We start from the raw sequence: 26,602 nt of genomic DNA, 5'->3' as shown, positions 1-26,602 counted from the left end.
GTTAAGAATATCTTAGAATCATAAGAAAGGTCTGAAAGGGGCTTTGGATCATTTCTAGTTCAATTTCTGTACTGCATTAGTAAAGTAGTTAATATCAGAATAAGCTCTTCTGAATCTAGGATTGATCATGTTATGCTGTAATTGTCATTTAATCAGATTGAATGTCTTCTTATGGTTTCATTCTATACGACAAATTAACATCTTCCCCTTCTTCATTAAAATGATTTTCCTTTCTCTGCTTTCCTTAGAAATCCTGTTCCTTTTTCTCCATCAAACCATGTCTATTTCTCAAAGGCTTCCCAGACAACTGCACATGCTCTACTCATTCTAAAAGTCCATCCTTTCCATTGTATGAATTTCTGATTCCAGAGAGCTATGTAATTGCCTCTGTATGTTTTTGTACTTCTGCTATTTATGCTTTATTAGATTTTTAAAAAGGTAACATTTATCAAGTACCATGTACAAGGCTTTTCACTTTTTTTTTTTTTGGCTAAGTCTCTCACTTAATCCTCACAATGGCATTAGAGGGTAGTATTCTACTTCTCCAATTGAACATAGAGACAGGAAGAGATTAGGTACCTGAACACTGGTCACACAATTAACAAAAGGCAGCATTTGTATTCATCAAAGAAGAAAATGCACATAGAGTTCTCTGTGCAAGCTGTACACCTCCATGTATGTAGTTATGGTAAGAATCATTTATACTTCCATCTCCTCTGTTAGATATGAAATGACTTTAGTGGTAGAGCTCTATCTTTTTTCACTTTGCAATCTCCCAGGGTTTATTCTTATGTTCCCAGTGTTATTCATACTTAGTTTTGAGTGACCAGATGATTATCTTTTCCTAGAATAGCAATTGTTTCATGACTTGATGTAAAGCAATAGCTGATCTGACATTTGCTAGCAAATGCTAGCAGCAGTGCAAGCCAAACCATACTGCTTATCAAGGTCCAGCAGAGCCCTGGTCACTGAGGCAGTGACTGTTCTTTCAGCCGATTACTTGCCACTTCACCGCCACCGGCAGTTACTTTACGTAGCTTGGCCTGGCTGTTCTGTAGCTTGCTCTTTAATATAGATCATTTACCAGAAGTAAACCTATCTTACAATGGTCATCTTTCAAATGACTTTGAGAGAGACTCAACGCAGTAATTATTCAACTTTATTGCCTCACTGACTAAAGAATTTTTCGCTTTCATGGGCTGCCAAACTATATACAGAGAAAGTGCTGGTGGCATGACCAGAAAGAAGAGCCAGAAAAGCAAACTCCTCTCCCTGGAGCCTCTACTAAATAGCTGGCTTTTAGATTTCTGTGTTTCAAGTAACTCTCTGATATTGGCAGCTGTGATTAGGTATTTGACCCCCTTTATCACCTGTTCATGTTAACACGGAGGTTCACAGTGTTGTTTCTTGTCACAAGAACTACGCTAAGATAGAGGAGCCTAATTGCGTATTTTGTCATGCTGATATTAACGACCCAGAGGGAGGCAGAGAACCAAAACAAATTGAGTAGAGAGAATATTTTACCAAGGTGGCAACCCATGGCGCGGAGTGCTCTGGAAAGACGTGATTTGGGCACAACCAGCCAGGTCTCAGATGTATTTGTTACCACGTGTTTATGCTGTCTGTGGGCAACAGGTGCCTGAGGTATCATTTGAATGGGGACAGACCGCTATTTTTTTGATAATCCAGGGTTACCATTATCAACAGATACAAGCGTATTAAGTGCATCTTAAAAGAACACACCAAGTACGTAAGATAATAGTTATTTGATCCTTAATGAAGACTTTTATCTCATTTTCTATTACTCTGACAGTGTATTATATTGCATTAGGCCAATTTGACTTACAATTTTGTGGAATACAACAGCATTTAAAATCATTCCAGGAAATCTGGTCTGCCTTACACGATTTTGTACTTAGCTGTGGAGGATATAGTGTAAGATTTAAGGCAGTTGAAAACAAAGTACCCAGCAGGCGATTTCAAGGCTATGGGTTCTATTTCGTTTGAGGATGAAATGAAAGAAATATGTTCCTGTGAGATATCTGTATGAGATTCAGTGATAAGTATAATCTCAACACAAGAGGTGAGGAACTAATTAGAATTAAGGAGACGGGGAGGGTTAATGCTGCAGCTCTGAGTCTTCCTTTGCAACGGATAGCAGAGGGATAGGTAATAGGAATGGCTCGCCAAAGTAGGGATGCTAAAAAGGCTGATGTGGCTGAGCCAACTTAACAACAAAAACAGAAGAGTATTATTTGCTGTATAAAAACTTTATCATATAAAGCTGTTGAAAGCAATGAGATTTCACATCAGGATTTTTAGGGGTCTATATATTCTTTTCTTGGGTAATCTTAAAAATGAAATCATCATATGCACTGTACATGTCTATGTACATGTATAATATAGTAATAATAGTTCCCCCAAAGAATTATTGCAGGGAGTTAACATATGGATGTTATAATTGACTTTCTTATATATTTTAAAGCAACAAACTTTTCTTAGGTTTCTAACATTATGCTTGACTAATAAATAAACTAAAATTTGACTAAAAATAAACTAAACCAAGAAGGTAGTATGTGATTTTTATATATGACAAGATTTATGGCCACATCCCGCACATGATGGCTTCTTTAGTCCAATTTCAAGATATAGGCAATAAATCCCCCTTCCTCTGAAAACATCTTTTAAAGCTCATAGACAAGACTAATATATAACCTATATATATAGGCTATGTAATATTATAAAAGAAGGGGGCTATTGATAGGAAGCCTAAAAGGAGTAGCAATAATAAGACACGACAGGGCAGCTGGGGTGGCTCAGCGGGTTAGCGCTGTCTTCAGCCCAGGGCGTGATCCTGGAGACCCAGGATTGAGCCCCATGTCAGGCTCCCTGCATGGAGCCTGCTTCTCCCTCTGCCTGTGTCTCTGTGTGTCTCTCAAGACAAATCTTTAAAAAAATCTTTAAAGAAAATAAGATATGACAAATAGAAATATTTGTACATACTCTCTGTTGAGAAAATTGTGTGTAGGTTTGGTGGGGGAAGAGTTCAGAGACTGGTTAGTTCTGCCTTTCATGCACCATGGAATAAGGGAAGGTGGAATAGTTGTCTTTTATTTGCTGAAGTTGTAAGTGAAATGGTGTCTTTATTTTAATCTAAATCAGAAAATGCAGTTCATGCTGACATAAGGTAAATATTCTACAAGTGGCTGCACTGTTTTATGTTCCCATTGAAATAGGGTTCTTTTTGGTTTCCCTGAATCCTTGCCAATACTTGACAACTGTCTGGTGTTGAATATCTTCATGTGTGTATTGGCCATTCCTATATCTTTTTTGGTGAAATAACTATTCAAATATTTTGACCACTTTTCATTGGGTTGTTTATCTTCTTAATTATTGAGCTGTAAGGGTTCTTTATATATTTTGGATAGAAGTTCTTTATTGGATATGTGATGCTCAACATGTTTTTTTAGTGTGTGGCTTGTCTTTTTAATTACTTTTTTAAAAAGATTTTATTTATTTGAGAAATAGAAAGAGAGAGGGAGATAGCAAGCGAGCAAGAGAGAGAGAGAGAGAAAGGGAGAGGGCCCTCAACTGGCAGAGGGAAAAGCAGACTCCCTCCTGAGCAGGGAGCCCGATGCAAACCTTCATCCCAGGACCCTGAGACCATGACCTGAGCCAAAGGCAGACACTTAACTGACTGAGCCACCCAGGTGCCCCTACTTTCTTTCTTTCTTTCTTTCTTTCTTTCTTTCTTTCTTTCTTTCTTTCTTTCTTTCTTTCTTTCTTTTAAGATTTCATTTATTCATTCATGAGAAACAGAGAGAGAGAGAGAGAGAGAGAGAGGCAGAGACACAGGCAGAGGGAGAAGCAGGTTCCATGCAGGGAGCCCGACGTGGGACTCGATTCCAGGACTCCAGGAACACACCCTGGACTGAAGGCGGTGCCAAACCTCTGAGCCACCTGGGCTGCCCACCCCTACTTTCTTGATGATGTAGTTTGATGTACAAAAGTTTTGAATTTTGATGCAGTCCAAATTATTGTTTCTTTTCCTCGTGTATTTGATGAATTCAAATAATCATTACATAATTCGAAATGACCAAAATTTACTTTTACATTGTCTTCTAAAAGTTTAAAGTTTTAGTTCTTATATTTATATTTATGATACATTTCAAGTTACCTTTTATGGAGTGAGGTAAGGGTTCAGATTCATCCTTCTGCATGAGGATGTTTGTCTTAGCACCATTTGTTGCAACGACTTCCTTCCTCCATCAAATTGTCTTAGCACCTTTGCTCAGTAATAATTACTTGTTGGGCACAATTCTCATTGAAAATTAATGTGCATATATTTGGTTACTGTATACTGCAGTCAATACCCTCATCATGTTCACAAAACAACCTAGAGGTAAATGTTAAATCTATAAATTTAATAATATTCAAGACATTGTGCAATTGTATTAAGTGTTTGCTATTATAGAGGCCATAACAAATGCAAGAAAGATATTAATCACTTAATAATATAATGTATATATGGTTATGAACTATGATAAGTACTAAAATGATTTTTATTATCAAAACAGTAGTTCAATGGTAAAACTACCATCAATTGCACTTTTCTTATAGTACTGAAATATTAATTTTTATACTGATTTTATAAATTTTAAAGCTAGAAAATATTATGATCATATTAACAACTGGCTATGTGGGTTATAAAAAGAAACTACATAAATAAAGTCATTTGCTATGGTCTGAATATTTCTGGCTTTCTAAAATTCTTATGTTGAAACATAAGCCTTAAGGTGGTTTTAGGGGATGGGTCTTATGGATGGTGATTAGGTCATGAGGATGATGCACTTCTACATGAGATTAGTGCCTTTATAAAGGAGACCTGAGATAGCTTCCTCATCCCCTTCTGCCATGTGAAGACACAATAAATCTGCAACTTCGAAGAAGCCCTCTGTGCTGACACCCCAATGTCAGATTTCCAACCTTCAGTATTGTAAGAAATATATTTCTATTTTTTATTAGCTACCTAGTCTGTGATATTTTGTTACAGAAGCCCATGTGGACTAAGGCATCCTCTAACAGTTCAGTGAAGATGAATTTATTCACCAAGTTTTATTGAGCACTGAGCTAAGCACTGAGGATTTATGATATTCTTTTATAAATGTTTGCATTGTAATTGTCCTTTGAAGGTTAAAGCCAAGACTTTATTCGTATGACTCTGGGCAAGTCACTTAACTCTTTTTACCCCAGTTTTCTTTTTCTCTTGAGTGGGGATACTAATTATATTGATCTCACCAGGTTGTTGTAAAGATTAAATGAGTTAATATATATAACATACTAAAAGTGACACTTCACTCACAATAAGAGTGAACTGTTATTGCTCACTTAAATGTAAGCTTTTTGAGAGCAAAGATTTTTGTTACTTTAATTCATTTATATATTCTAATTTCCTAGAAACACGTCTGACACAAATTTAGGGTTTAACTATTCGTTGAATGGGTAATAGAAGATATGGAATGCTAGTTTTCATTAGGGCAAATCGTAGGAATTTGTTAGACTAATGGCTTATGCCACTGAAAGTCTTTCCCATGTCCTTCACCTGTTATAATTTCCAAAGTGTATGACATGTCAACAGAATGCACAGTTAGAATTACCTTTGTAAGTCATAGATTTGGAGCAATGTTACATTGTGGAAGTTTTATACAGACACATGGACTAAATTGAGGTAAGTGTAGAGAAAGACACAAATGGATTTGGGGCAAAACAAAACAAAACAAAACAAAAACCAGAAAAAACCCCACTCTCCCAGAATACCTGTTTAAGGATTTCAAAGATTTTAAGGGAAAATCTTGTCATCACTTTCAGGTGGTAGTTGATGTTGTGAAAAGAGTTTAAGAGACAAAAGAAGAGTAAGAATGGGAAGTCTCCTTGGTTTCCACAAAGCTTCCTCTAAAATTATTGAGTCTCCAATAACATTTAGGATGGTTTGAGAGAAGAGTCAGTTTCTAGAAACAAATTTAAATGTGAATACCACTGTAAAAGACGCCTTGGAAACTCTCATTGCTCGACACTCTGAGCTAAAGATCCAGTCAAGTCTAGATTCTATCAAAGGAAGATTCTTACTTTAAAAGGAAAAAGAAATTTGATCACTTCTGAGTGTAGGCAAAGTCAATTGCTGAAATGAATTGGAAAAGGACACAGTTTCAAGAAGAAAGTGAGAGTATCAAAGTTGGTTCTTTCAATATGCTTCTTGACAGATGTGCCATCTCTGAGCTGCTTTTCTTGAGGTAGTTACGAAGTGAGTGTCTGACAAAGAAGGGCTCTCATGTGCCTCCCAATGTGGAAGGTGGCTTCTAATTGCATTTGGTTACTTTGAAAAGCTGTAGTTCTTGTGGTTTGAGCTTTTGGGGTTTTCAGGAAAAAGTTTGAGGAAATCTAATATACTTATTTCCAGAACCTGGAGAGACAGATATCATCAAAATACGTCCAGGGTATCCTTTATGAAAACTAAAATTTAATGCTAACTATCTCAGGAGTGAGTCATTTAATGATTTAAGATGTTTCATTGCAATCTAGGTGAATATTAATTTATCATCATCTTTTCCCCATTATCTCAATGGGCTTGTTTCAGTTTAAATATATGTATATCGATTTAAGCTTTGTTTTGGAAGGATTATTCTTTTTTTCAGATCAGTTCTGTGACCCTGTCCTCTGCAGGCAGCAAGTTAATGAAAAATATGGCTGAGATTTTCCTGAGAAGCTTACTATTTGCCATACTGGATACTGAGTAAGAAGAGATGAGGATCCTAGTTCTAGTAGTTATCATAGAACAAAACAAAACAAAACAAAAGCCAAAGGAGTAAGAGAAAGCAGAAAAATTGTAAAGCAAATAAAAGTTTGAATTACTGTTTTAACTGGAGGAAAGAGAGTTTGTGGATTCCACATAACAATAAAAATAATGTTATATGTGCAAAAGTACTTTACATTGTTTATTTTCACACATACTATTAAATTTGATTCTTGCAGCACTATTATGACATAGGCAGGCCAGGGCAGGTTTATATGAACCCCATTTTGTAAGTGGTGAAGCTGTGTGTTGCCTAAGGCTTCCATAACAGATGGCCATAAACTCAGTGGCTTAAAATGACAGAAATGTATTTTCTTGCCCTTCTGGAAGCTTCAAGTCCAAACTCATGTTGTCAGCAGGTCTGCACTCTTTCTGGGGACTCTAGGGGGAAAATCCACTTTTTTGTCTCTTCCAACTTCTGTTGGCTGTCAGCATTCATTGGCTTGTGGCCACATCCATCCCATCTCTGCCTCTGTGGCCACATTGCCTCCCTCTCTTCTGTTCTATATCTCAAACCTCCCTCTACTTTACTCTTACAAGTATGGATTCATGGCCCACTCAAATAATTCAGGATGATCTCTTTATCTCAAGGTTCTTTACAAAATTTTATTTACAAAGACCTACCATACCCGTGTACAAAGTACACTCACAAAATTGTTTGGTTTCCATGTATGTTAAAGAGAAATGAAATGATGTCATTTTAGAAAATTAAGACCTTGGAATAGAGTACAAAGACGAACCAACAAAGATGAAGAGAATGAGAAACTCAGAAGTCAAGTAGTCTTAAGGATGTGAGATTCACGAGCTTAAACCAAAACTTTCCAATTGTTGATCTTTAAAAAGTTTTTAGTATTTTAGTTTCAGTGTATTTCGAATTCTCAAGAAAAATGCAGTGTTTTCCAAGACGGTGGGAAGAAAACAATTCTTTTTTTCTGAACTTCAGGGAATAGAGGGCTTCCGAACACAGTATGGGAAACAGTGCATCTGCTGCTCAACAAAGAGAAATGTAGCTCAATTTCTATAAATAACCTGAGAGAAATGTAGTATGAATAGTTAGTATTTGTTGAGAATTCGCTGTGAGTTAAGTACTGTGTTCAGTGCTTTAGATGAATTAACTCATTTGATCTAACACATCTGTGAGAAAGGTTCTATTACTTTTTTATATTTATATAATACATATAGTATATGAAATTTATATTATTACTTCCCAGCTGAGGATACTGAGGCAGAGGTTTGTTCAGGTTTACACAGGCTTGGCATCTAACGGAGGCAGTCTACCCCATCAAGCCTGTTGTATTCATCCCCATGTCATTCTAATATTAAAATGTTCTAACAGAGCAGTTCCAGTGCACTCGGGTAATTAAATATATATGCAAATCAGGTCTCAAGACTCTGGAAAGCAGCAGCCTGGGTTACTTTGGTCTGTATCTGGCATCAGGGGAGCGAGGCTTGCTTTCAATCAGTCCATCATCGTTTCTGTCATTCACGGCTCTGACATGAAACGAAGCTCATGTTCTGAAGAAGGAAAAGAAACATGTTGCCCTGTTCTCAAGACTTATGTCAAAAATGCCTCAGTCCTCAGGTAATTCACTTGGGCTGGTTCTATTCCTATTTACTTCAAAGCTTCAGTAGAAATGAAAGGGATGCAAAACGGTATTTGGTCTTGCAGAGAGACATCTGGATTCTTCTCCTGGATCTGGTCTTGCTGACAGGAAATGTCCTTTGACAATCACATGGCTCTGCTGAGGTGGAAGGTATTTATTTTCTTTTCTCCTAAATAAAATTCCAATTTTTTTTTTATAAATATCCTCCAGCAAATTTTCTATGGAGCATTTAAAGTTTATCCCCATAGTTAACAACTACTGCCTTGCTCACCATTTAGTTTGGAAGCGAAAGCTGAAATATTTTGCAATGAAGAAGAGGTTTTTAGGTAGAATGAGACTACAGGCCATATTCCAAGGGATGGCATCAAGCTCATAGAATTAAATCAGTTATTGTTTGTAAGTGCTTTACCATATACAAGTGCTTGTCAGCTAACAAAATAAAAATACCACTCGGGAGAGTTTGTCTTCTCCAGAACTAGTCCTGGTGGCATCTGAGAAAATATGAAAGGGGTCAGCTAGTACAGAAGAATACATGTTTGTAGGTGAGCTGAGCTCAAAGTGTAATATGTAATGATTTCTAACTTTTTTAAGCCTTGGAAATTTGGCACGGTGACGGATGTTCCTAAATGATGGCTGGCTTCTATTTAGATGGAAGAAGGGCTCTAAGGAGCCTCAGGAGATATAGAGAGATATTATTATCATTGTTTTTCAGACAAGGAGATTGAGCCTCAAAGAGATGAAGTTTCTTGCCCTAGGTCAGGTGGAGTGTGAAGGCAAAATCATCCCTCTAGGTCCCATGTTAACAGTTCCATCTCAAGATGCTTCCACTGTGCTACTCAAGGCAAATAGGCATGCTCAACAAATATTCTCACTAGAGCAAATATTTGTTTACATTATTTTTTTGATCTTAACAAATTCAGTTCCTCACAAGACAGTAATTCTTGTTGCAAAATTTAAATTGACAGTTTTCCTTTGTTCAAACTAATGTTTTCCATGATAGACTCAGAGAGGTGACAAAATGGTTATTAGCCCGTGTGAGAACTAGGGGAAGTTATGTGCTTTGGGAGGATGGGAATTTATATCTTCTTTTTAAAAATAACTGATGGGAACAGGGAAATAATTTTAAGGTTTGGCTGTATGGGCTCTGGATTCACTCACTTAGCAAGTAATTTTTTGAAAGCCGACTTCTATACCAGTAGCTGTACCGGGCTTGGGGAATACATGTGTCTTGTATTCAGGAAATTCAGGAAGACATGTATATTGTAATGAGTTTACAACCTAATGTACACACAATCTAATCGAGCAACTTGTAGCTCTCAAAGGCACTAGATATTGTAAAAGAAAGCAAAAACTATTTATTATTCAACCACTAAGCTAATGTGTTCAATCGACAGTTAATCTTCTACATTCAAAAGTTATATGTATGTATATAAATAGATATAAATGCATGTGTTATATATATCCGTATTTTCACTTACATTATGTCAAAGTCTGGCCATGAGGAGGAAGAAAAGACTAGGACAATTTATACAAGATATGAAATAATAAAGCTAATAAAAAGCAGACAAAATAAAGCCAATCAAATCAAATTATACTTCTACTATGATCATGATAACTAATGACCATATGTGTAGTCACTATCTGGGTCAGTTACCATGTGTTTTCATACAATGTCATTTGCTTACTTATTGTATATGTTTTCCACTTCAGTAATGACAGAGTTGTATCTTTCACTTAATAATTATGACTAGCTAATACAATAAGATAGGTACCAGGTTCCATTTAATATTAGTCTTCACTAAACAATATTCATGAAAAACTCAGCCCACAGAAGCATCTTACTTATTCTTTCTCTCCATCCCTTGACAATACATATAGGACATTTACCATTAACTATGGCATGTGTCTCCTAACCTTTCCTTAAGACCTAACTATCAGGGAGCCAGAAATAAAACACTGTCAAAGGCCCACAACCTGCTTCCTGTCCAAAAAAACACCAAATTTGCAGAGCGTGGTATATACATTCCAATTTCATAGTTGATATGAGGAAGTGTCATGGAATTAATTTTAAATTGCACATGAGAAGAGTATTCCTAGAGAACTTAAACCTAAATGTGATTTAGAATAACCTAGTAAATCACAAAATTCCAGTAATGGGGTTCACAATTCCCTCATTTTTATCTTTCCGTGACTGTTCTTTACTTCCCTACTTTTTTCTAAAACAGATTTTTACCCCCTGTTCAGTTCTCTGAATCTATTTTTGCTTTTGTATAATGGATAACTTTTAGTTTTAGAAACCAGCAGAGCCTACACCTTATTCTTCAAGATAAGTGGATAAGCAATGAGTGCCTTCAGGCTGCAGTTTTAGAAAAAAAAAACCCTCAGTATGAATTTGTAGAACAATCTGCGTCTTTCGTGTCTGCTATTTTTCACTGAGAGCAAATGGATCTACTTCACCCTTAGACCCCCATCAGGCAAGTTTGCCTTCCTTCTTCCCATCCCCAAGACAAATTAAGAATGCTGAAACCTTTCACTCATAACAAAACAGTGATAAAGCAGGTAACAAGACCTCACATTAATCAGGTCTTTCAAAGAAGAGGCCCCAACCTGTACCCTTTGTCTAGCCTGCTGGTAGGTGGGTTTTTTTCAGACTCTTTTTAGGGTCCTAGCATTCTTTAGTCCCGAAGCACATTCTCCTTGGAAATGTTTCACTTTTCAGACAGCCTCTGTGTTGATCAAAAAACCCAGAGAGCACTACAGAAATCTGAACTTCTAATGATCTTCTTTTATATTTTCTTACAATGGACAATGGCTCTCTCAATACTAATGGCATCAGTACACAAAGAGGCAAGAATGCAAAGGGATGCAGGCTGGAGAAAGAGTAGCCACTGTCACAAGATGTGCCGTATCATCTTGGTGGTATAAAAAAAAAAAAATCCTGTTTTCTGTAGCCAAATTGTTGCTATCTCTTCTTGAAAATATTCAAGGTCCCTGCAAACCAACGCTGAGATGAGAAAAGATAAGAGTAGTTGAACAATTTTCTTCTTAGGAAAAAACATTACCGTCAGTTAAGTGTAATACGGATTCTGTTAGTGCTTTTCTATTCCCTTTCACTACCAACGCAACAATAGGCATCCAACTCACTAAATCTGTGAAATTTCCTCCACGCAGCGCTGGACCTTTTCAACGAGGCCATTGCGTGCAATTATGTTGAGTCAAGCGCGCCCTCTACTGATCAATTGAAATATTACCAAATTGATCCTGGATTCACCACATTGCTGAAACCAGAAAGCAAAGATGTTGGGGCAGTTTTATTTGTATGTATGTTTTCTGAAATATCATGTTGTAAGAAAATTATTTTAAAAATTGTATCAGAATTGATAGAGACATAATTAAGTATAAGTCGGTTTTTATGATTTAACGGGTATAAATAATTTACAAATTGGCAGGAAGTTTTTGGAAAAATTAAAATAGCTTTCTTTAACTGCTCCCAAGATTTTTGTGATAAACACTAACATTTTTTTTAACATTTTTTTAAAATTTATTTATGATAGTCATACAGAGAGAGAGAGAGGCAGAGACACAACAGGCAGAGGGAGAAGCAGGCTCCATGCACTGGGAGCCCGATGTGGGATTCGATCCCGGGTCTCCAGGATCGCGCCCTGGGCCAAAGGCAGGCGCCAAACCGCTGCGCCACCCAGGGATCCCCAAACACTAACATTTTAATAATACATGGTAATAAGTTATTATTATAAAGCAGAGATTGGCAAGCTTTTTTTGGAATGATACAGGTGGTAAATATTTTCAGTTTTGCTAGGCATCGTGTCTCTTTTTCAACTACTCATCTCTGCCATGCACAGGTACTCAGTCAATAGTGAATGAATAGGAGTCATGTGTTACATAAAACTCTGTTTACAAAAACAAACTTTAGGCCAGATTTGACCTATAAAGCAGTAATCCTTCAGGTAAAAGTTAATGCAAACACCTCCAAAATGTTGCATTATTTTAAAAAAAATTACCGTGGGGCAGTGGCTGTGATTTTTGCATGAACAATGCTATCACTTTGAAACATTTAGGAGCTTTTCTTTTTGATTAGTTTCCAGACTGAACTGACAAAAAACATAATGAAAAAAAATTATTCACTAAAAATAATAAAAAATTAGAAGTGGCAGGATCTTCAGAGGTTATTTAATACAAATTAAATATAAATTTATTTAATTTACAGAGGAGGAAGCTAAAGCCCAGAGAAATTTCTGAATGCTACTTTAATCACCTGTATTTTTTGAAAAGATTTTATTTATTAATTCATGAGAGATACAGAGAGAGAGAGAGGCAGAGACATAGGTAGAGGGAGAAGCAGGCTCCATGCAGGGAGCCTGATGCAGGACTCGATCCTGGGACTCCAGGATCACGCCCTGGGCCGAAAGCAGTTGCTAAACCACTGAGCCACCCAGGGATCCCATAACCATATGGATTGTTGACTGAATCAGCTTTAGATGATTTTTGGCCATTTTTATAAGATAATGTGTGAAATATGCTTTGAAACTAGAAAGAATTAAACAAATATTATTGTTATTAATATGTTAGGAAAAGAGTGCACCTGGGTGGCTCAGTCCAGTTAAGCATCCTACCCTCTCAATTTGGTCATGATCTCAGGGTCGTGAGACCTAGTCTCATATCAGGCTCTGCACTTGGGTGTGTAGCCTGCTCAGCATTCTTTCTCTCTCTCTCTCTCTCTCAAAAAAATTATATATATATATATGTATATATATATATATAATAAAATGAAATATAGATATATATTTACATGTTAGGAAAAGAAAATAAAGGACATTTTCATTTTCTCTCCCTTTGAAGACCAAATCTACATAAATGATAAAACCACAAGTTAGTAATGTCTTCCTTGATTGGAACTACCCCAAGATTTTTTTAGTATAAACTCAAATAAGTGTTTCATATAAATATCACAATTTCATAGATTTTAGAATTTTTATTGGCAATCGAGTGTCAAGGTGACTGTAATTCACCTTGGTGTATATGAGCAAAATTGTGACTTACAAATGTTGATGCATGATAACCAAAGATAGTTATGTTTTTTCTACTGAAATATTTTTAGCTATGAATGTCATTATATGAAGAGAGAATTTTTGTGACAATCCATAAAACTAAAATTTCCCTGAACTTGATTCATTGCTGCCTAGTCTGACCAAATAGTGAATTTTAAATGTCTCTCAAATTAAAGTTAACAATGAAGACTAGAAAAAAATCAATTCACCAATTATTCATTTATTCAACATTCATTCACAGTAGTGACAGGCTCTATGTTAAATGGTAATGATACATTTCTGATTAAAAAAAAAAAAACCTACCTGGTCATTGCTCTCAGTGAGCTTTCAGACTAGAGAGGAATTATCATTGACAGGGCCTTGAGCTCTGACTTTGGAAACACAAAAATAATCATATCACCAAGTTTGTGCTCAAGGATTGTACATAGGGATAGAGAGAGGATAAGTGAGAAATAATGAGGTGAGGGTAAAAATAGAACAATTATGAAATGAAAATAATAATTAGCTGGCACTAAAACATCATACAGAGAGAATATCTCTTTATGAGACAACTTTGTAGTAGAGTGACTATTTGATCCAGGCCTTGAAACCTGAATAGGATTGAACAAATATAGATGAAGCAAGAGAGGAAAGAAGGAATAGACTTTCCTAACAGTAGAAGGAACATCATTAAAGATCTAAAATGGGTGTATTGGGGGTATAATAAATAAATAATTGGGATTTGAGCATTATGCTTTTGTGAGGGGAGGGTTATGACAAGAGGTTGTTTTGACCTAGACCATGGGGAATATTAAAGATAACGAAAAGGTGTTGAATAGGTAGTGGAGAGCCATTGAATGCTCAAAACTGTGTTTTCGGACAGTAAACTTAAATGGATCAAGTTCAAGGAAATTTCACTTATAATCATAAGACTGGCTATTGTAAACAATGGGAGAAAAGTAACAAAAGCCTGAACTTCCTGGTGGTGTATGTGAATACACAGAAATTCAATCTGATTCCAATGGTGGGGAGAAGTTTTCAAGCCGGATGAGTAATTAACTAAGGAACTGGTTGATGAAGGAGAAATGAAAGTGGCTTTTAGGATTGGTCATACACATGCCTAATTGGTTGGTAATGGCATTAATAGATGAGGAAACAGGAAAAGATATCTATTTGATGGGGAGAACACAAAGTTTTCTTTTGGCTTATACAGTTTGAAGTAAGAATAGACTATCTACATAAATTGTAGGAATTTGCCAAAGTTTCTGATTCTTAAAAGAGATTTAAATTTAGAAGTCGTCTGTACAAAGTGGTAATTGAAGCAGTGGAAAGTGATGTTTTTCCCTTATGGCTTTAAAGTTTTAATTTTAATAGGACGAAACTTTTCATTTTAGTCAAACTGGAGCTATGAAATCTTTGGAAACCTAAGATATAAATTTATATGCACTGCATATTTGATAAGAATCTCTTTGGTGCTTAAATTGGAAGAAATTCCTTTAGAATGACAGCATGTTGGACTCAGCAAGTTTTTTCTTTTTTTTAAATGGGTAGGAAGGAAGAAAAATCAGCTATTAGTTTGGAAGGAATGCTTAAGACCTTGATATATTGGACATGTTACCTACTTGTCAATAGGATGGAATCAAAAGAAAGAAAGAAATGAAAGTCTCTTAAAGGTTCTCTGCAGCCATTATTACTAAGGAACAACAGCATTAAAATCATTTTCAGGAAGTTGAGTTTAATGAGCGTGTAGAGTTTAGAAGAGATGTACATCATCTCTGGTTTTCCAGCTTGTATTTTCATTCCAAGATAATTTCTAACCAGATTTACTAATTTAATCCCTCATAATGTTTTATTAAAGCATTTACAGAGCAGGAAAAGATTAATGGCTAGGATGAAAGCCTCTCATTTAATCGTAGGCACTTAATATTCAGCTAAAAAGGAAGAACAAAGCTTAACCAGAATGGGTAATGTTTTATGGAGTGAAGGCCCAGTAGCTCACTCTGAATGAAGGGAACAAGTCAACATATTAGTGAACAAAATAAAACGCAGTCCAGGATTTTATGAAATGGAAAAGAAAATGGAGAAGGGACCAACGTCATCCGTCCATAATGCCCACAGCTGCATTTCCTCCCTCTTGTCACTTCCTGTTTCCAGGTGAATGAAAAGCAGGGGAATCCAGCCCAATCTTTACACAGATGCTCAGAAGGTCTCAGGTAAGATAGGAAGGGTTCAAGAAAAGATCACACATGGGAAAAAAGAAGAGCTGCCTATGTCTAATGACTGGAATGAGAAAAGATAGGATAACAACTATGAGAAATTATTTTCTTTTAAAAATAAGATAATTAAACTTCCCATGCAGAGCAGTCTGTGTATGATTGCATACCCTGGGAAAAAAGGAAAAATATTCACAACTAATGCCTTGCATTTTCAAAGAAATTAAAGAGAATGTAGAATATATGAAACCATAAAACAGAGATGAAGAGAATATTCTAGAGGATAATTTGAGATAGCTAGAGAAATAAATTGAATATAAAAAGACATAATTTTGGAATGAATTGAAAACCAGCAAGATGGTGTTAAATAGTGTTGAAAATTGAGCCAATGGTAAAGAGAGAGTCTTGGAAGATAATTCAGATTATATAAAGAAGAAAAACAAGACTGAAAGAAATTAGAGAAAATATAATACATATGAAAGATAATGAACCTCATCCTGAAGTTAAAAAAAAACCAGAAAGTATTCCAAAATACAATTTAAAAAAAGTTCTTAAAATGACATTGATGTTATAATATCTGAAAATTGAAATGTACGCCATCCAGAACACTCAACACTAATCTATATCAAGGTAAAGTTACTGATCCTCAAGGAAAACTAAATGATTATTTAGGATTCAAGGAAAAAAAATTCACCTAAAGATCAGGACACTGTTTTCACAATAGCCAGAAGACAGTAGAAGAATATCTGAAGTGTTGTGTAGGAGGTGGGGTGCAGTTTTTTGAAGAAAAATATTTATACCTGAGACGTTTCAGTTGAGGTGTAAATGTTACAGATGAATGGTTTCAAAGATACAAGGGCCCAGGCAATACAGCATCTATGAATTCTTCTTGGATAAAATATATAATAAAGAAATCCAATCCACCAAGAGACTAATTGACATACAGAATTCAAGGTTGGATTTGTAACTGAATTTAACCAGGGCTGATGTTTTGTTAGCTGAGTATAATGCAGAGAAAGAAGTTCAAGGAGCCGACGATATAGGAGTTAGTGATTATAATAATAGGCCATAGAACCTAAGCTGGGTAAGTAAGGAAGGAAGTGAGGACTTGAAATATGTGATAACAGCGTAAAAGAGTGGTCAGGTCTGTGGATTGGAAGTTGTAGTAAATTTTTGGAATGAGGATTATTGGAGTGACAGTTCTAGAGTGTGAGCTCTAAAAACAGGAAATAATGATCACAGAATGTGTTGATTGAAAAAGATTCTGGAGATGATATAGTTATTAGTGGAAGAGGTAGGATGAAGTACAAATGTTTGGAAGCTAAGAGGTCAAGAAAGGGAGTAGTCAAAATGTTGAATCTATAGGCATAGTGAGTCTGTCAAATTGATGATAGGGCTAGTGGTTGAAAGAAAAACACTAGGTAGGTGATAATATTCTCAGTGAATGAAGGATATCAAGTTTGGATGGCATGTGTTCAGAATTTTCAAGTTTTAGGAGGTGAAGATAAATTGTCTAGATGCTGCAAGGAGGAGCAAGTCTTACACTTAACTGACCTCTGGGTTTGGTAGTATGTGTGGAAGTGGGACAAAAATCTCCTGAGAGCTGCAGAAAATCGGTATCCTCAGGAGATAGCCTATATTCATGAGCAAAAAGGAGAAATACATGTTTAAAAAAGAGACTGAAGATATAAGAGATTATGATGTTGAATAAACATTATTTTTAGAGGAGGAATATAAAAGGTTGAGAAGTGAATTATTGAGTTCACATGTAGATATACAAAGCCATATGAGCTTAAAAGTCTGAGTAGGGAGGGATGCCTTATAGAATGGGACATTTTTTTTTAAAGATTTTATTTATTTATTTATTCATGAAAGACACACAGAGAGACGCAGAAACACAGGCAGAAGGAGAAGCAGGCTCTCTGTGAGGATCCTGGCACAGGACTCGATCTGGGGACCCCAAGATCACACCCTGAGCCAAAGGCAGATGCTCAACCACTGAGCCACCCAAGTGCCCTAGGATTCAACTTCTTATAGTGAAAAGGAATGAGGGTATAATGTTGATCTCTCAGGGCAAGAAGAGGGCGGTGGATAACATGTTCTTTTTTTTTTTTTTTTTGATAACATGTTCTAAAAGACTCCTTCTTGGCACTGACCTGCTAGTTACTTTATTATCACAAGGGTTTGTAGGTACGATTGGATAGGAAAGGAGGTTTTACTAGAACACAGGTTTTTCTCTGGTCCTCATTAAGTTTTATCTTGGGTAACAAGACCAGAAGAAGCACAGTTGTACTTGGGTGATGAAGGAAAATTTTTTGTGCAAAGCCAATGTAACACCGTTATCAAAACCCTAACAAGGCTTACACAAATATGTGAGCACATGTGTATTAACATGTACACACACACACACACACACACACACATGCCTACATTAAGACCAATCATATTTATGGATAGTAATTCAGGTCTTAAAGCAGACACTAGCATTGATATATGCTAGACACTATATATTGATATATATTATATATATAAAATATAAGAGTATATATATAAAAGAGTATATATATATATATGATTTTATTTATTTCAGAGGGAGAGAGTGAGCAAGTGCAAGCATGAGCAGGGGGAAAAGCAGATTTGAGCCCAATGTGGGGACTTAATCCCAGGACTCTGGGATCATGACCTGAGCCCAAGGCAAATGCTTAACTGACTGAGCCACCCAGGCACCCCATCATTGATATTTTTGATGAATGCTCAAGTCTGATTCATTTTTTAGTGTACATTTGTGGGTTTTTGGATGCCCCACTTTGCAGTTTTCTGACATGGGTGATGCACTCTCCAGCTAACCTTATGTGACTCATCCTCAGAGCCTTTTCTTGGTGGGGTCTGGTTACCTTGGCTGACTCTTCTTTTTGGAATTGATCTTTTAAGAGGACTCAGCCTGCTTAAAATCCCATGCATCAAAGAAAAAGAAGTCGATTCCTTAGCTTTTCTCTTTGTCTTAACATTGCAGACAGCTCATGGCACAGATCTTTTGCATTTATTCTTCAGGCTAAGGCAAAATGCCAGTCTTTTGCCTTTTATATGATGGGGAGTAAGCTTCTAGCTCTACCAATGGTCTTCTTAAATCTCCTTCTAGACTTACGATAAGGGTTGATGGGTGAGAAGAATAACACAGTCCTCCAGTTTTCATTATTTCAGCCTCTTAAGTTGCAAACTGTTTCTTATCCTTGGGTGATTGTAAGCTAAAAAATCTAAAAGAGTTTATGACCATCTCTTCTGCAAACTTTGTACCTTTTGTTTTGTTTCTAAGCCATTTGTAAACTCAGCAAAATTTGGGGCAAAAAAGATATCCATTTTAACATGCCATTATACAATTATTTCTCCAAAGACTAGATAGTCCTTAGGAAAAGACTTCCATTCTCTTTATGACATTCTCAGTCTTAAGTTATGGAGCTTAAATGGGATTAAAAGATAAGTGCTATTTATATGTGAAAAGAATTTATTTCATTTTATTTGACTATAACAGAAATCAGTATAATTAATTGGCCTTTGGTATCAGACAGCCAAGGTTCTAATTCTGGCTCCATGACTGTGACCCTATAGACCATGACCCTTGAGCAAATTGACTAAGTCTTTTATAAAATGGTGATAATAATGGCCTACCTCATATTGTTTTCATAAAGATTAAGATGTAAAATGTTAATATGTTATTAATATTAAAGAAATAATATGAATTTTATAAATCTCTTCCAGAAAATTCTTCACAATATATTTAAATACTATGCTGATGCTGAAACCACACAAAAAATTACAAGAAAACTATAGACCAATGACTCTCATGAACATGAATGCAAAAAAATTCATAAAAACTTTAGTAAATCAAATCCAAAAATATTTATAAAAGATAATATATCATGATTAAGTGGGGTTTATGCAAGAGTGCAGCTTTGTTTAACATTTGCAATTTAATCTACATAACCCGCCACATTAACAGATTACAAAAGAAAAACAATACGAATGTCTAATGCAAAAAAAGCTTTGACAAAATCCAACATCCATGTCCAATAAAAGTTCTCAGCAGAGAAGTTTCCTTAACCTGATAAGGGCATCTTTGAAAATCCTGTTGTTAACACAAAACTTGAGGATGAAAGACTAAATGCTTTCTCTCAAAAATAGAAACAAATCAAAGATATCTGCTTTCACTATTTCTATTCAATCTTGTACTAGAAGTACTTGCCAGTGCAATTGGAAAGAATAACAAATAAACAGTATATAAATAAGAAAGGAAGTGGTAAAACTAATTTTATTTACAGATTACGTGAAACTGAATTCAATTGTATTTCTTTTTTTTTTTAGAATTTTTATTTATTTATTAATGAGAGACACAGAGAGAGGCAGAGACATAGGCAGAGGGAGAAGCAGGCTCCATACAGGGAGCCTGATGTGGGACTTGATCCCAGGTCTTCAGAATCACGCCCTGGGCTGAAGGCAAGTGCTAAACCGCTGAGCCACCCAGGCTACCCCTCAGTTGTATTTCTACATGTGGGCAATGAGCAATCAGAAATAAAATTTTAGAAAGTACATTAAAATAGCGTTGAAATAATTCAGAATGCATTTAACAAAAGATGTGTAAGACTTATACCTGGAATACTATTGAGTGCTAAGATAATTTAAAGAAGACTCAAATAATTGGAGAAATATATTGTGTTTAGATTTAGATGACAATATTGTGATCAATTCTTTCTAAATTGCTTCATATATTCAACACAATCATAAAATCACAGAAATTATTTTTCTAGAAATTTCAATTTATATAGAGATGCAGAGGATCTAGATATTATTAAAAAACTAAAAAAGAAGAAATTTGGAGGTCTTCTCTACCTGCTTTCAAGACTTACTATAAACCTGCTGTAGTCAAGAGAGTGTGATATTGTAACAGATCTGAAATTAATAGACAATACAATAATAGTAGTGGACTTTAGTACCACACTTTCAACAATGGATAGGTTATCTAACCAGAAATCATAAAAAAAACATTGGATTTGGACTATACTTTAGACCAAAATGACCTGAAGACGTACACAGAACATTCCATGCAATAGCAGGAAAATACAGTCATCTCAGGCACATAAAACATTCTGCAGGATAGATTATACATGATATCATAAAACAAGTATCAAATTTAAAAAGATTGTAAGCATACCAAGTATCTTTCCTTGACTATAGTAGAATGAAACTAGAAATCAGTAGCAGAAGGAAAACTAGAAAATTCATAAATATGTGAAAATTAAACAACACCTCCTGAATGCCAGTGGCTCAAAGATGAAACCAAACGGGAAATAAAAGTGTATCTTGAAACAAATAGAAATGGAAACACAACACAGCAAAACTTACTCGCTGCAGCAAAGGCGGTACTAAGAGGGAATTTTACAGTGATAAATGCCTATCTTTGGTAAAAAAAAAAAAAAAAATCCTCAAATAAACAAGTTAACTATACAGCTGAAGGGACGAGAAAAATAGGAACAAACTAAGCCCAAAGTTAGGAGAAGAAAGGAGATAATGAGATCAGGGTAGAAATAAATGAACTAGGGACTAAAATGACAGTAGAAAAGGTCAAAGAAACTAAGCTGATTTTTGAAAAGATAAACAAAATTGACAAACCTTTAGCTAGACTTACCAAGAAAAAAGAATATTCAAATAATAAAGTTATAAATGGAAGAGGAGATATTACAACTAATACCACAGAAATACAAAGAATCATTAGAGACTATTATGAGCAATTATATGTCAACCAATTGGACAACCTAGAATAATTGGATAGGTTCCTAGAAATATAAAATCTTTCTTTTGAATCATAAAGAAGTACAAAATCTGAAAAGACCAATAGCAAACAAGAACAAAAACCAGTAAATAATCCTATTAAAAATGGGCAGAGGTCTTGAATATTTTTCCAAAGAAGACATAGAAATGGCCAACAAGTACATGAAAAGGAACTTAGCATTACTCATCATCAGGGACATGCAAATCAAAATCATAATCACTCTCTCAAAGAGGTACCTCATGTTCACTGCAGCATTATTCACAATAGCCAAGATGTGGAAACAACCAACTTAAGTGTTCGTGCCAGATGAATAAATAAAGGAAAAGTGGTATATATATCCAATGGATTATTACTCAGCCTTAAAAAGGAATCCTGATGTTTGTGACAACACGGATGGTACTTGGAGGGATTATTAGATGAAATAAGTCAAACAGACAAATTACTCTATGATCTCACTTATATGTGGGATCTAAAGACATTGAATTCATGGAAACAGAGTAAAATGGTGGTTACTATGGGCTGAGGGGTTGGGGATATGGAGACATACTGGTTAAAAGATATCAACTTTTAGTTCTTAGAGGAGTAAGTTCCGAGGATCTAAAATACAGCATGGTGACTGTAGTAACCATGTTGTATTACATACTTGAAAGTTGCTATGAGAGGAAAACTTTAATTATCTAATATAATGACAGTAACAACAAAATGATAATTATATGAGATGAAGGATGTGTGGACTAACCTTACTGTGGTATACATTTCACAATATATACATGTATCAAATCATCACATTGTACACCTTAGGCTTACATAATATTATACACCAATTATATCTCAGTGAGGCTGGAAAAAAAGTGTGATATTGGTGTAAAGATAGACAAATGGATAAATGGAATTCGGTGAGGATATAAATTCAATGGGGAAAAAGGACAAGCCTTTCCAGAAATGATGCAGAACAATTGTTCAGTCACATGCAAGAAATTGAAGGTTAAGCTTACCTTATAGCATAAGCAAAATTTCCCTTGAAATTGTTCAAAAATTTAAATATAAGAGCTTACACCCCGGAACTTCTAGAGGATCACACAGGAGAGAGCTTAAGTGATGTTGGCCTTGGAAAAGACTCCTCAACAGCATCAAAAACACAGTTCATAAGAGAAAAATAATCAATATAGTCGATGGTTATCAAAACTAAAACCTTGTACTCTGTTAAGCAAATAAAACTAGGAGAAAATATTGCAAAACATTCATGTGAAAAAGGACCTGTACTTAGAACATAAAAAAGTCTTACAACTTAAGAAGAAAACAGTATAATAGAAAATATGCTAGACATTCGAGCAGATATTTTTTATTTTTTAAAAGATTTTATTTATTTATTCATGAAAGATAGATATACAAAGAGTCAGAGACATAGGCAGAGGGAGAAGCAGGCTTCTTACAGGGAGCCCAATGCGGGACTTGATCCCAGAACCCAGGGATCACGACCTGAGCCAAAGACAGACACTCAACTGCTGAGCCACCCAGGTGTCCTAAGCAGATATTTTTTCAAAGAAATTATATGGGTGGCAAATAAACACATAAAAAGATGCTCAAGATCATTAGCCATTATGGAATATAAATTTAAACCACAATGAGATGTCACTACTCGCCAACTTGAATGACTAAAATTTAAAAAATTTGACCACATCAAATGCTGGCAAAGATGTGAGCTGTGATTTGCTACTGGTGGGAATGATAACGCCACTTTGGAAAAAATGTTAGCATTTTCTTAAAAGGTGTACATACACCTACCATATGATCCTACCATCCCATTCCTAGGCATTTATCTAGGAGAAGTGGAAGTACATGTTCACAAAAAAGGCTTCCATGTGAATATTCATAGAGGTTCTATTTGTGATAGCTTAAAACAGGAAATGGCCAAAATTTCTATTAAATGTTGAATGGATAGAAAATAGAATATCCATACGATGAGAAGGAAAGAATCATTGACACATGCAACATTATGAATGAATCTCAAAATGATTATATTAATAAGTGAATGAAGCTAAGCCAAAAGGGAATATGCTGTAAAGTTCCATTTATATAAAATTATAAAAAATGTAGACAATCTATCATGATAGAAAACAGTTCAGTTGCCTGGGGATGGGAAGACAGGAAAGGTGCAGAGATCAATTATACCATGAGTGCTCAACAAATTTTAGCTATTATGGTAATGTAGGTATTGGGAATGTGCAGAGTTCTGCTGACATTTTAAGGTAGGAGCCAAAGCTGTTCATTCTCTTGTCAAAACCATGAATTGTCTCATTGAAGGCACTACTGTGGGGGAAATACTGAGTTCTAGTCTCTGTTACATAGCAAAGAAAATGGGAGTCCGAGGATGCTGCACCAAATGATCTTCATGCTCTCTCAAGTGTATTTTCCTTATAATTGGAAGTTTGGGCTCATTGTTTATAGTCTGTTATGATTGTCTTGCAGTGGGAATGGGAACATATTTATCCATATTAGAGATGACCCTGCTATGTACCATCGACTTCAGTACAACACCAAATGGCTTCTACTCTAGGAACACTAGAAAAAGAAGCAAGTCATGTCATTACAAAGCTTCAAGAAATGGTCAACGGTTAAAAGGGAAGAGAAGTCAGAGACAAAGTGAGAGCCCAGGACTTCTTATTGTTACTTTAGTGCTTGTGGGAACAGTGAATTAAGATGTTAGTAACTTCTTAAAAATTCTCAAATAAATAATATAAATTAGAAAAGGATGCAACTTATCATTGAAAACATTGAGAAAAGTGCATTAGCTTTATATTTTACTCACTTGATTCCTATTTTAATTCAGAGATTGAGAATGCGGCCCCTGGAGTTTGACCAGCTAGTTCACATTGCAGTTCTGCTACTTGATGCTGTTTATTCTGATGGCCCTGTTTCTTCATCTGTGTGAAGGGGAATTTAGGATTGTTTTGGGGATTATATAATAATTTATATCAAGTTTTTGCCAGTAACTAGAACATGTCAAATCCCCAAAAACTAGCATAATTTTTGTTTAATCTCTACACAGGTGCTGCAATTCTAATAAATACATTATACAGCAGAGTTATAAACCTCAAATCTGTTCTTCTCTAGAATTTAGTACACTCCTAATAAGCCATACAATTTGGAAACTATTATATATGGTTATAAGAATCCTACAACTGCCTTTGAAAGTGACATAATTTAGAGACACAATCACTTTTTGTCTCCTGACCCTACAAAACCTTGGCTTATCCACAGGTCTGATGAGGAGAATGCCCTAGATACTGATGGCTTATCTTCCATGGCAATGCATGTAGTGTTGAGGATTTATGATCCAGAGTCACTGCTGCTTTGAATCATGCACATTTTTAATCATCTAGCTAAATGTTCTCCATATAACTAAAACTTTGCTTTCTTTCACTATCTTCCATTATCTAGATTTACTTTTAAAAATATTATTGGTGACTGCCCTCTCCCTGTCTCCCTGAAAGATTGGGGGATTCTTTTCAAGTTTAGCTAGGCTTGAAGCGTAAACAAGAATGAATTGCTGACATTTCTATTTTGTCTCTCTTTTAATAGATCTATTGTGATACTTTACTGTGTAAACCCCAATTTAAACTGCAAAAAACAAATTCTTGAATTATCCACTAGGTGGAAGCCTTGTTCTTCTTTTAAACATAGATCTTTTTTTTTTTTTTAAGTGAAATTTATATATTTTCCCCCTTGTGAAAAGTTGAATGCATCTGTCCTGGTATTAAGAACTCTGCTTAAGAAGTAATGGTTGTATCTCAGCTCTTTTGAGGTTGATGATGGAGGATTCATTTAAGGAGAAGTGTGTGGATCTGTGAACAGTGTTTAGTTTCCTATTTTCTCTTTATCCTTCATGGACTACTCAAATAAACAATCTCACATGAAACATTGTTCTCCACAGAGTGTCATGTTTCTCTAAGGACTGAATCTGAAGACTCCTTTTTGTCTCTTTACATAGGTGATTTACGGGAGGATCTCCCCAAATTATATTCCTGTATTTCCTATCAGTCTTCATCGTTCGACCATTTTGATGGAACTTTTCACAGCAACTGTAAAGTGATACGTATGTTTCTGACATTTTTAAAGCAGATCTACAAAAAGAAGGATAACTTTCAATGGTTCATTTGTGTGTGACTTCTCTAATGGTTCCAAGTAACCAGGATACCATTTTAGCAGTATATAAGGATGATGAAAATTATGGAATGATGGGAATGCATTAAATGATAAGCGCTGGTAGGAGTTTAGAGTTGGGAAATCTCGGCTTGTTTAAAGCACTGAGATATTTATCTAGTAGTCAGGAAATTTCAAATTAGGTAGAATGATGATACAGCCACTTTGTAAAACAGTTTGAGTTTCTTAAAACATTAAACATAAACGTATCATCGACCCAGCAACTTCCCTCATCATTATCTAGCCAAGAGAAATGAAATTATATGTCCACACAAAGACTTACACATGAATGTTTATTAGCAGCATTATTTATATTAACCAGGAAAGGAAAATGATCCAAACGTCCATCAACTAGTGAATAGACAAACAAAAATGGTATATCCGTGCCGGGGTGCACTGCTGAACAATCAAAAGGCAAGAAGTAGTGACGTGTACTAGAGCATGGGTGAATTTCAACAACATGTTAGGTGGAAGAACCCAGACGCAGAAGATTACATATTGTATAATTTCATTTCAGAAATCACGTACAGAAAAGGTAAATTTATGACAGAAGGTAAATTAATGCCTGAGAGTTGGAGTGGGAATAAGGAATACCTGCAAACAGGCATGAAGTTTCCTTTTTGTGGTGATGGAAGTATTTTACAATTGAGTTGTGGCGATGGTTGCACAACTCTGTACATGTATTAGAAATTACAGAATTTATAAACTTAAATTTTATTGTATGTGAAAATCTGTTAAAAATTGATAGAATAGAGCAGCCCAGGTGGCTCAGTGGTTTAGCGCCACCTTCAGCCCAGGGCATGATCCTGGAGACCGGGAATCGAGTCCCACGTGGGGCTCCCGGTGCATGGAGCCTGCTTCTC

Source organism: Canis lupus, chromosome 16, assembly GCF_011100685.1.
Source record: "Canis lupus familiaris isolate Mischka breed German Shepherd chromosome 16, alternate assembly UU_Cfam_GSD_1.0, whole genome shotgun sequence".
In the NCBI taxonomy this organism is placed as follows: Eukaryota; Metazoa; Chordata; class Mammalia; order Carnivora; family Canidae; genus Canis; species Canis lupus.
This window is presented reverse-complemented; position numbering follows the sequence as displayed.